The 12,901-nt window shown below is 42.0% G+C and overlaps 1 protein-coding gene across 1 annotated transcript in view; it reads right to left on the bottom strand.

Moving 5' to 3' along the window:
- APBA1 (amyloid beta precursor protein binding family A member 1) overlaps window positions 1-6,711 on the bottom strand; it is an 87,484-nt gene extending 80,773 nt beyond the window's left edge. Inside the window, exon 1 of the mRNA XM_054283277.1 lies at window positions 6,565-6,711. The gene's annotated coding sequence lies outside the window, so the exon portion shown is untranslated. The remainder of the gene's footprint in view (window positions 1-6,564) is intronic.
- Between the last annotated feature and the right edge of the window lie 6,190 nt (window positions 6,712-12,901).

Genomic DNA, 12,901 nt, shown 5'->3' with positions numbered 1-12,901 from the left:
AGATTTTGAGGACTTTGGGATTTTCTCATTGTTACGAAATAAAATTAAGATGCCAAAATCTGAATGATGCTGTGGCAATCTCATAAGTGGATTACATTAATCATTTATCAGCAAGGAATGATAATTGTTAAGCAAGAGCAGAACCCTGAGTTCATCCTTATTTATCACTCTGAGACAAAAGATGAATACAGAACAGCTGTGAATATCAGAAATACACACCAAGTTTGGGGAAAGGGTATGTAAAATGTCCACTAAAAATCCAATGGAATTACAAAGCTAAAGGCTGGTGTTGCACTGATGCCTATTTAATACAAATTTCTGTCAGCTCACCACAGCCTTCTTAGTGGGAGAGATTTTCTCATTAAGTCAAATGTGACTGCATTGCACATACATGCTAGGAATGATGTTTAATAAATCTTCCATTTCTTAAAAACAGTGCTCTAATTTTGAAACCGCTGCAAAATAAATTCACACCAAGAACATACGTTTCTAAACTAGTGAGCAATAATTTTCTCCATCTTGACCATCTAAAAAAATAAATTTGAGGTCACTGAATTGGCTAATACAGCAAACACACCCGTATTTCAGTGCTTTCCTAAGGGGATTGGTAGTGGTAAGAAGGACTTAAAAACCAGCACTCAACAGGAGGAGATCACCATTACCATCACATGGTACATACCCTTCACCCCAACACTCCTGCTGCCACAAATGCCAGCAGCAAGGCAAGCAGCTTTCTGCAGGGCAGCTTCTTCGGCAGAGGATGAGGAGGGCAGGCTGGAGGAAGGCCTCTGTCCAGCAGTCATATCCCTTCCCACCAGGACTCTAGCAAAACCTGCTGCACAAACTGGTATTGGATACCCATGAGAGGCACAGCACTCCATCTTGAGAGTCTCCTGCCCTGATTAAGCCAAGAGTTACAAACATGGCATGTGCAGCCCTTGTCTCAGTCACTTGGTTTGAGCAGAGCTTAGATCAGATGGCATCCAGGGATCCTTTCCAATTCAAATTACTCTGTGATCATAAAAAAGCTGGTGTGAGAAAGCTGTTAAGAAAAGAGAAGGGAAAAAACCTCAGCTCCCCACACACCATACAACAACATACCAATCTCCTCTTCCAACAGTGGAGGCAGTACCCACCCTCCTAACATTTCCCTGGGACAGTAACATATAAAAAACCTACTGGTTTTGCCTGTTTTTTGGATTTGAAGTATTAGTTAAAGCATTCTGCTGATGCTAGCCTAAGAAAAGCCTGGAACGAGAGCTTTTACTCCATGCTTCTTCACCTGACTCTGGTGAGCTTTTTTGGTCTCAGATCTTCTTTTAAAAATGTTTTTCCCAATTTAATTTTATTTACTCTAAAGAGTCACATTCAAGACTTCCAAAGCACCAAGATTTCAAATATGATCAAAGTCCCATCCGAACAGACACTACACAAATACATGGTAACACTAAAACTGTTGGCATGAACTGCAACTTACATATCAGAATAAATAAATAAAATTTTTTAAATCCACAAGTAAAACTTAAGCATATATTAGGAAAACCAAGTCACAGTTGTGTGTGTTTAAAAACTTGCATTATGTTCTTTCGTTTTTCTTCCTCCTTCCTTTTACTCAGATCATAAGTTCTTGTTCATCCAAGTTTTGAGAAAGCATGTTCATTACGAAAAAACTCAAATCAGAATGACCACCACAAGAAGAGTGATCAGAAAGCTATTGTCTTAGGTACAGAAGTGAAAATTCTTGCAGAGAAATGAAAATGTTTAATCAAATCAAAACCAATAAATACTAGATATTGAATGAACACCTTAACCACATACATACAGAAGGGCATTTCTCACTCTGACATGCATCCCCAAAATGGAAAAAGTAAGGCAAAAGTGAGTCAGTGTAGGGTACTCAAATGAGCTTCGCCAAAATGAGCAAGTTTTGTAGCCTCCATGGCTCTGCTGTTCTTGTGCTTTTTCTGACCTGCGTTCAACTTTTGAGTTCAGAGTTTGAAAATTAAATTCAGCAGGCATGTTTCTGATATACAAAAAAGGTTCAGAAGACTTTGAAAAAGCTCTGAAAATTAGTTGGAAAAGGGACTACCACCAAAAGGATTCAGCCTAAATTCCGGGTATGTGTTGCCCAGTTGTGACTAACTCACAGATTTTAATGAAGTCTCTCACTCCCTACAATTACATTTTTCTCACATGGGTGAAAAGGTGGTCATCTTCTTAAGGAAAGTAGCATTTATGGAAGCGCTTATCAGAAAGAAAAGGCACAATTCTTAATTGCTGGCTTGTGAACAAGATCTGATGGACCAAACAGCCCAAGAACAGGCTGGAAAACACAAAGGGGAAAGTATATGGCTAAAAAAAATAAAACTTAAACATTCTGAATTTTTTATTTTAATTGGAGAACATCAAAGGACATCTCCTCCTTTTGCTAAGTGATAGGAAAAACAGAGGCTCCCAATGTGGTTTACCTCATGCAGACTAGATATTGTTTTAAATACTTCTAATACATTTATTACAGCTTCCCAGATGATGTTCAAAGCTTATCCACAGACAGCTACTTACACAGGCTCGTGGGTGATGGAAACTTCTCCCAGTACATATTTTTAATTAGACAGAAATCACCACAGGAGACATGACAGGCCAGGTGAGATGCCACCTGCCTAGCAGCATCTCCGTAGAAACAGAACTCCCTAGAAACAGAATTGCACTTTCATTCCTCCTCTCATGTCATGGATGGTTTCTAGCAGAAAGGGTTTAGTGTGAAAACACATGTTCTTATGGCTCTGGAGTATCTTCAGCTAAGTTCTCTGCCATCCACAGCTGTCATGCACCCATTGTACTGCTTTTGTATTTATTTCTTCAGAATTAGGACAGACATTATCATCACGTGCCTGCATTAGTGAAAGCAGCAAATAAAGATGCTTCCCTAGGCCCCTTCAGTAAAGCAACAAACATGCAGATTTTTGGCAGAACATTGATGTGTGCAGTGGAAACAGAAAAATACTATCACACTGCTCTTAGCAGCCGACTTACCAAATCAATCATTATTGTGAAGAAAAACCAATCAATCTGTTTCTCAGAAACCTTTAACCCCTATGCAATACGTATAACTGGTAATCTGTAGGAAATAAATTAGCAAAGGGTTGTTTGCTAGAACTCTCACTAAGAAGGAAACTTCACCTTCTAGGAAACAAGAAAAACACATTTAAAAATGCATTTATCAAGGCTTCACTTAAGCCTAGGGTAATAAGATCTTGTTCAAAGTTAAGATTTAGTTAATCAAGCCACACTGCCTATGGACAACATGTATTAAACTGAATATTAATTAAAAATTAATTATTAAAAACTTCTAATATTTTTAACAATCTTTTTTAAGATCTCAAGAAAAAAGATCTGATACTTTTAATTGATAATCTCACGTAAATCCAGAGCAGCTATGATCAATAACAGACAATTCATGTGCCAAGGGAAAAATGCTGAATCTGAAGTATCTAGGCCATGGGATACAAGTGAAAAGTTTGAGCTCTCAGCTTGATTTTCCCTGCATTTTGTCTATTTGAAGACTCTGAACTTTATATTATAATTCCTTTTTTGGTTTTTTAGCATGTTCATTAGTTTTCGTTACTAACCCTGAACTCACATACATATAGCAACATGGTGTTTATTTTCTCAGCCACATTTTCTAGACTTACAATTAGTTTTTTCCTGCTTTTGCTTGCAATAAACATTACCACACACTGATACAATCTAAAACCAAGGAACAAAACCACTGCAAATGACTGGCCACACTGGCCTGTTAAAAATACAAAACAAGAAGCTGAACAGGAGATTCCATTTTGTTTTACCCTCATGACTTTTCTGCTGGCTGTAGTGCTGATAAGCACTGCTTATAAAACAAAATGCAATCTACATTTCAAAGATGCACACAGTCCTCATATTGAAGGCATTTTAAGTTTAAGAACATAAGCATTGCATGTGACTGTGGCTTAAAATGGTATCAAAGAAGTCATAAGCCAGCTCCTGGTCAAATTAAAATCTATTCAAATCTCATATGCAAAGAGTTCAGGTTTCTCATCTGCGTTCCCATTTAGATAGATGATACAAACTTTAGCCTCAAAATTAGTACTCCCTTTATTCCAAGTGTTATGGATTACTTACATTACCACAGAGCAAACAAAATCTTCAGATTTGTAAGATCCTCTAAATAATAAGGGCATGGTGGACTACAAGATGGTGGACTACAAGATTCTCACCTTTGGCATCCACAAAGATCCACCACATCCCGTATCACAAAATCTCTTCTAAAGCATTAGCTCCCATGTTTTAAATACATGAAGGCAATTCTATTCAATTTTTAAAAAAGGAAAGAAAATGAAAAAAAAAAACCAGAATGCATTCCCTTCCCAATACATACAAAATTGCAAACTTGTCATAAAGGATTTGATATTAAGTAACCAAACAGGGTTATACTAAAAAGCTTTGGCATTTTTCCCTCTTCACACACCAAAACTATCTTTTCTATCTACCTAGATGTACCAAATCACCTTCCCAGCATTCTTATATTTTTGAGCTGAAGAGCTAATCAGTAAATAATTTTGATAGCCTTTCAATAGGCTGGCCCTGCATCTGTTAAAAGACAGCATAGTAGCCAGAATGTTTACTATTGTAAGGGAAGATAATGCACTAATGTAAAATAGAAATATCATTTTAAGCTACAACTAGAAATGTCCAAAACTCAGAGCAATGAATTACATGATTCACAGCACCCAGCCAACCTTGAACCACCATTACTTTGTAGAAATCAGTTTGGCCTAAAAGCTCATTGATATATTAATCCCAGACCACATTTTCCAAGGAAGCCAAGCTGTCTTTCACTAAGGTTTACATTTCACTCATTAAACATCCAAAACACTCATCTAAGGTACACTACAACACTAAATGTTCTGCTTCTTCAGAGTTTCTTGTGGTTGTCCATTATTATTCACCCAACACTTAATTTTTCTGTACAAACACACATGAATGCACAGAATTCAATAGTAACTGTTCTCCTTCCCTCCTGAACCACACTTCTGGGCAGTCTATCCTGCTCCTCTCTCCCACAGCACTAGAGATAAAGGCAAACCTGCACCTCACTTTTGATTTGGCAGAACACAGAGAATAAACACATTCTATGTCACCATCACCTTTTGGGAAGAAGAGACATCACATGGTTGTTCCTGATATGGGCTGCAAAGGCAGGTGCAGGTGGTCCAGATTTAACAGCAATGCAGCAGAACCTGGAGTACTACGACTGGAATATTGGCATGTTATTTGGGACCCCATGGGCCACAGCTGCAGAGCATCTCAAAACTGCAGCCACCTGGGTGTACTCTTATTAGCTGGTGTAACGTGACGCATGCCAAAGACAAGAAAAACGCTACATGGCTGATCTGCCCTACACCCACATTAGCTCACTCTTAATGTATGCGGAGTCAGGCAAACATCTCTGCCTTCTAGTTCCTCAGCAGCTATGAAAGCAGCCAGATCTGCAATGCACTCTCTAAACCAAACTGCAATTCCACAGCCCGAAAAATCCACAACAGGAGAAAGCAAAAAGATGTAGTTTTCCATCCTAGACCCACAGCCCCATCTCTCTTAAAGAGAAGATTTATGATGGCAGTAAAACAAGTCTTGGTAGACTGCTCCTATTGACTCTGATCCTTACAGAAAGCAGACGAAATGTACACGGCTGCACTGACCACGACTGTGATTCAGGCAATCATTGTTTTCAAACTGCTTCTCCGGGAAAAAAAAAAAAAAAAAATTAAAAAAATTTAAAAAAAAAATCAAGACGTCTTCCATTTCCTGAAAGCAGAACGTGATGGTAGCAGATGTCACCTTCCCCCCAGCCCGGGGTGGAGAGCACGCTCCACGGGGAGGACGGGGAGATCCAGGCCCCCTTGTGTTCCCTGCTGCAAACCGGGACGCGGCCGCCAACCCTGGCAACATCTCCCGACGGAAGGGGCTGCTGAGACCGTCCTGCTGCGACGGCGACCATTCGATCGCCGGATGCGAAATCCCCACACTGCCCCCGCCCCCCACCATTTCTCCTTTCCACCACAGAAAAGGTGCGCGTAGGAAAAAATAAAAAACAGGAAACCAGTGCACTGATTTCAGGTCCACGGCTCCACACGACATTATCCTACACGCACCCCACCCCCACCAAATAAAATAATGGAATAAATAAACGGAGGGAAAGCACGCAGCGCCTCGCCAGAGGCCGGGATGGAGGCGGTCATGGCCGCGTTGGCGCCGCTCCCCGCAGCCCGGGGCAGGTGCAGAGCTGCCCCGCTGGCTCGGAGATGCGCGCACGCCCACGCAGCCGGACAGAGGCCGCCGCAGCGCCGCACCCCGCTGCGGGCGGGAGCCGCCGGGCGGGACCGGCCCGGCACCCCGCTGCGGGCGGGACAGGCCCGGCATCCCGCACCGGGAACCCGCCCCGCGGGCCCGCTGCCGCCCCGACACCGCGGCGGGGGCGCGGCCCGGCCGGAACCCCTCCCGCTCCCGGCCGCGACCCCTCCGCACCTGGTGCGGGTCCGCGCCGCCTCCTCAGCAGGCAGGGCGGCTCCGGCGGGGGCGGCGATGCAGCGCAGGGCGGAAAGCCCAGCAACCGGCCGCTCCTCCCGCGGCCACCATCTTCCTCCTCCTCCTGCCGCCGCCAGCACCGCCCGGGCCGGCCCCTCCCGCCGCACCGCCCTCACGCGTCAGCACGCCCGCTCGCTCCCTCCCTCCCTCCCTTCCTCTCGCTGCCTCCCGCGGGGAGCGGGGCCCGAGTGGCGTGGGCGGTGCCGCCCCGCTGGCCCGGGAGATGGTCGGGGATCGGCGCGGCTCTGCTGCTCCCGGCGTGGCTTCTGCCCCGGCCCCGCGCCGGTCACACGCCCGGCGCTCTCCGGACCGGCTGGCAGCGCCTGGGCAGCTCGGAGCCAGGGAGGCCTTCAGGGCACCGACCTGTCTGTCTCACCTTCCCTGGGCACGGGCCCCGCAGGCTCGGTGGCCCAGGAGGGAGGAGGTGTGAGGGTGGGTGTGCCAAGGCGCCCCATCCGCATGGCAGCTGCGAGCGGGCCTTGGGCGTCCTCCTCACCTGGGCAGAAGCTGCAAAGACCGAGGTGCAGCACAGCTAACCGAATTGCGCACGCAGCCTGCAGGGAGGCTTACTGCTATGCTAGCATGGGCTTGGCAGTGCCTCTTTCCCACAATACCTACGCCCGTGTTCGTGTACACAAACACAGCGTTGCATCCATAGTCCGGTTGTAAACTATCTCGCGTATATTCTCCAAGCCCCTGCTCCCTGTACTTAACTGCATTCCACACATGCAAACAAAATCCTAAAGTCCTCAAGATAGTGTCTTGCATTTTATGGTATTTAAACAAAATAAACTATTAGAAGAAATACAAGGTTTCTTTTTCACAGCCGGATTGATACCAAACCAGCTTTTTCATTTTAAAAAAGGCCAGGGGACTTAAAAAAACCTAACAACTGATGAAAAGTTGTAGTATTGGCGACCTAAACTGGTACATTTTGAGAGTATTGTTAATTTATCTCTTTGACAGAATTGTTAAATTATGTCTTCATCCGTTGTTTTAGACATCTGTGAAGTGTTTAGGCAAACCCCACCACAATCTACATATAAAGGCTTCTAACTAATTACTATGATAACTTGGTGTTAATTTGGATTTAAATTCTGTTTTCCCCCGTCTGGTGGATAGAGACTTTTTGGTTCTTGGTAACATCACTGACTATTCTCCTGTTACGATATAGTTCAGTCACTCTGTATTGCATAGCTGCATTTCTAAATGCCCAAATGCTACAGTATTCTCCAAATGAAGACTTAAAAAATGAGACTATGAAAAAAGATGTTGAAAAGAATGAAGAAGTGAAGGAAACACATTTATTCTTTAGACAATTGCTACCAAAGTCCTTTCCTCTGTTTTTAATACATCATTACACTTAATTTCTTTCCCTCCTATGCTAATAGTTTCTATTCATCACTGGTTTTCTATCCTGTTCTGGAGGAACCTAACATTTGTAGCAAAAATAAATAAGCCGGGAGGCCATGTCTGTTCCCTTCTTTGCTGTGTCCTGTATGTATGAAACAGCCCCGGGTTACCACGACTTAAGGTGTATTGAATATGCATGACAGATTTCCAAAACTATCAATTCTTGGAGAGTTTCTTTAGATAAAACACTTCACTTGCAATCAAGCTCCTTTCCCCTGCTATTCCTCTCAAAATAATGAAGCATCTGGTCCCGAGTGGGATCTTTGTCCTTTTCCAAGAGGGACGTTTGCCCAGGTGACCTCTAGGGGTCCTCCCCGACCTACGTTTTTCTGTTACATTTCTATCGTTTAGAAAGATTAACAGCAGTCTCAATGACTGCTAAATTATATCCTAGAGAAATTTCATGTCCTAAAGGCATTTTTCTCACACAGCTCCAATTACCGCATGTGTTTCACAGCCCATGATGACATGTCTTTTAGCACATAAGCTGTCTGTGAACCTGAAGAGATGGACACTGCTAGAACACAACAGTATTAGTATTGCTAATGCTGCATTAGCATTGACCTTCAGGCGCTTGTTTTCATTATCATCATTATTTAGTGAAATTTCAATCTAGAAATTTAAAACCAACTGAAAAACCAGTAGGAAAAGCACGAAGACTAATCTGTAACATTTATAAAATCAAGTAGCACTGCAGATGAATCAATACTGGATATTAAATTATAACCTTCTGAGGGTGACAGTTTTGTAAGTAGCTGTGGTAATCAGTGACAAAAACTTATTAGCCAGCTTCTGGCATATTCAGACAATCTTGCTAGGTAAAAAGTGCTGTTTACACTGAACCTATTTTTTCATTGTATGGGGGGATGGAGGGAGGGAGAAGGAAGGGGGTGTTGCTATTTATATACCCATTAGCCTAGATAAAAGCTTTGGCCCTGGCAGTTCAGACACATTTTTCCTACATTAGCTTACTAATCTAGTCAGCTTCTATGTGTTTTCAGGAACTGGACATTGCAGTGACCTTAGGTGTGTGTAACATTATTTTCAGGCTTGGGCCAAAAGCAAAACAGCTCTCACAGGTTAAAAGACGAGTGCAAGCTTGATATTTTTACGGTCAGATAGCTCAAGACCCCGAAGGGCTGGAAATTAATGCTTTCTACTGTCTGAAAGCTTAGGATTACAGCTTTCATATCTAAAAGCATTAATCACTACCTGTAGTGGTGTGTGCATTACCTGTTGCTAGAAGAGAGTAGGCTGTTTCAGGGGTGCTTGCTGGTACTGAAATAGGTGGGTTTGAGAAACCAAAATGTTTTCAAATTCTGGTACTGGACCAATGAGCTAAAGGAAGGTAGTCTTATGAATAGTATCTTCCAGATGCAATCATCTTATCTTCTTTACTAGCTTCTTGGTCTGAAATAACTAAGTCAATAGCATGGAATCAGATCTATGGTTTTCAAGCATAAAAATCCAATTTTGTCAACTATTCTGACTTCCCATATAAAATTTCACTGTGCCTTCTTCCAATCTGTCTGTTACTCCTTAGCAGCATAGGAAACACTTAGGTTCCACAGCCAGTGATTTTCCATGTCAGCAATGATACCTTAACATAACCACCAAGCACTCCTGCAATCTCCATGTGCACAAGGAAGATGCTTTTCTTTATCCTTTAGATATGTGTAGTCTTAAGGGAGTATTGGAAAAAGTCAAACACTTTATTCTTTAAATGCTTCTTCTGTCTTATCTTTGATTATATTTTATGACACATGAGTAATATAGCCTCTAATCAACTGAGATTCAACACCACTTTAAGCTTTCTAGTGCCGTTTTGACATTTATCACTGTTCCCAAAAAGTTGGGGTGCTTGCTTTACAGAATCTGAAAAAAATCCATGCTAATTCTATAGTTAATGAAGTGACTAGATTTTTTTTCTGGTAAGGATTGTTCATCACTTCAGCAACAAGCCAAATGGTGTGCTCACTGGTGGGCTGGTTCCTGGAGTCAGGTACTTCTGAATGCAGTGCCATAGAAATCAGTCATGTGATCAGCCCAACTGCTTGGCAAAACCAAGCCAGAAGTAGACTCAGGTCCAGTTTTTTAACCCATAGTGTCATGGTTTAGGAATGGTATTCCCCAGTTTAGTGTTGGCACTGAAACATTACAATCCATGCACCATCCATTCACTCCCCTGGCCCCTCTCTTCCCCTCATCTCTGAAGAAGGCTAGAGAGGAGAACTGGAGGTACAAAAGGCTAGGATCATGGGTTGAAATAGGAACAATTTACTGGAAGCAGCAATGAGATAATAAATGAGCAGTAACAGCAACAATATTAATAACAGTGTACAAGAGAGGTGAAGGATTCACATGTGCTCACCACGCAGACACGTTACCATTTACTGCCTGCTTCCTACTACCTGACTGGAAGAGACCCCTTCCTCCAGCCCCTGTGCATGCATCAGGTAGTATAGAATAATCTATAGGTCCTGGTCCACACCTCTCCTGGCTTCTGCAGAAATTAACCCTGTTCTGGCTGGAACCAGGACACCGGGCCTTCGTATAGGGCCTGTAATTTCACATTTTAAAGCAATGATTTGGCACTACTGTCCTTATGATTTCATCAAGTTTTCAGCCTCAGTTCTACTATTAACCCCAAGAGGTCCAAGAGGGAGCAAAAGGAGATGCACTCAGCCAAGGATCCTCAGAAGCGTAAGCTCCTTTCTGCTAACAAAGAGAATCCAGCATCATTTGCATATGGGGAGTTTCAGAAAGTGCTGCAAGTCTTGTTATTTCAAGGTGAAGTTTGTGACAGGTATCAGATGCAATCTTGTACCATTTGCTCTTTGAAGCACCTAAATGTCACAGCTATACTATGCAAAAAATATATCCATTGTGTCAGAACAATGCTGTTTGAACACTTTGAACCTTAAGCCTCACCACACTGCCTGGCAGTGTGGAAGTGCTCCTTTCAAAACCATTTGAAAGAGCACCAGTGAAAGCAATTTAAAAAAAAAATATTTTCAAGTGGACAGTAATTGTATGTGATCCCTTTTCATGTGTCAGTCTCATAATACTGTCATACCTTGCTGATGAGAATGCTATAGAAATGCAATACAAGTTTGAGGTAGTTGGTATCTTGGTCAAAGCTCAGTGAATGCAAAAAACAGAACAAAAAATCCAACCCAGCGTAATTTACTCCAAATTAATGAGAAAATCATTCAGCTAGCAGCCTGTATTCAGACCAAGGGAGCACATGTAAGAATAAAAAATTCCAAGCACTTCTACTCAAACACAAAGCAAGTGAAATAAACAAGGTGTAGCAGAGCCAACACAAGAGATGCTGTCATAGCAGCCAGGGATATTTGTGTGGTTTGAATTATGAGTAATATTGGACAATAAAGCCTTCTGGAAAATTTAAATAACCTTCATGTTCTCTGAAGAAACAAGGGGAACAAACAAAATGAAAGCAATAGTCTGTCTAGTCTTGCATATACACTTGTAGTTACTTTCATTCAAATAATAAGAGCTATTAATATTTCTGAAATCTGGTTTTCAAGGTGATGGTGAAGCATAGCAATAAATGGACTTCTGTATGTTAAGGGAGTGAAGGCTGAAAATAGAGCCTCCTCCTTGTCAAATCAGCCCAGGAGGCTGACTTGTTTAGACCAAGTTCTGATATATCTGTTATGTTCACTATAGAAAGACCTTTTTACACCCTCCATTTCGAAAAGCTTTACTTAGTGGGGCACTAGCTATTGAAGTGAAGGGAGAAGCGACCATCCGATTGATGCATCGAACTCCAATTTATTGATCAATCAGCCACTTTATATAACAGCATTAATTAACTTCATGCATATTGCAAAATCCAAGCTCACGATAGGTTAACAGAGAAAACTCTAACCCCTCCTTTTGTTTTACAATACCTATGATTTGTTTATTGAAAACAGGACCAGCTCTCTCACTGTGATATGAAAAGTTCCCAAACCCTCCATATCTGTTCCCAGGGAGCTATCTTTTCCCAGAGAGCCCAGGGACAGAGTTTTTGCTTGTTATGGGAAGACTGTCTGAGAACCTTATTGTTTATAAAGTGGTGCTTGAGAGAGCTTAATTGTTTATAGAATCAAGCCTGGGAATTGCTTTACAACTACCTTTTACTTTTCCCTCAGCTGTATACCTTCATGCTCTCCACAACTAGCGTTAGTCACTGTATGATAGATGGCAGCAACAAATGAGGTGCAAAGTGAATTTGAAGGAAGATGTATTTCATGCACTGACATCTTTTACTCTTAGCAAGATTGCTGGGTCAGGTTGAAGAATGACTGTCATTTGCAGAGGTGAAAAGAGTGGGCAGAACACATGATTGAAAGGTGTCGATGGATGGTTAGGTGAGAAATGTTTCAGCATTAGCATATGAACCAAGTTAACGCAAAAGGCAACTTTTGCCAGAGAAATGGGATCTTGGATTATCTTGCCGAGGAAATTTCAGCCTTGACTGAAGTAGATATACAGGTGTGTTCACATATAACTATTTTGTCTTCAAAGAAGGAAAACAGAAGAAAAGGCAAATCATAGGTCTAAATATTTGTCAGTCTTAGGACAGTTGTGGGAGTACAGGTAAATTTAAATCGTTAACAGCACAGTTCCTTTAAATAGTCTCCTAGTTGTGCTGCAAAGACGTAGCAAACTCCTATGATTACATGCAATCCCTTAATTTTTCTTCAGCCTAATTTTAGATGAAGTAGTCTGATATTTTATGATTTATCTCTTGAGATATTTTTGTTGCTATGGTTTTACTACATATCACCACTAGAACAAATTGAAGTATGTTAACAGAGTCAAGGAAGTGCGCTATTTTTTGTATTAACTTCTA

Source organism: Melozone crissalis, unplaced genomic scaffold (assembly GCF_028551555.1).
Source record: "Melozone crissalis strain CALT ecotype California unplaced genomic scaffold, PUWL_Pcris_2 ptg000036l_1, whole genome shotgun sequence".
Lineage (NCBI taxonomy): Eukaryota > Metazoa > Chordata > Aves > Passeriformes > Passerellidae > Melozone > Melozone crissalis.
Note: the sequence above shows the minus strand (reverse complement) of the source record. Positions and strands in the feature narration are given on the sequence as shown.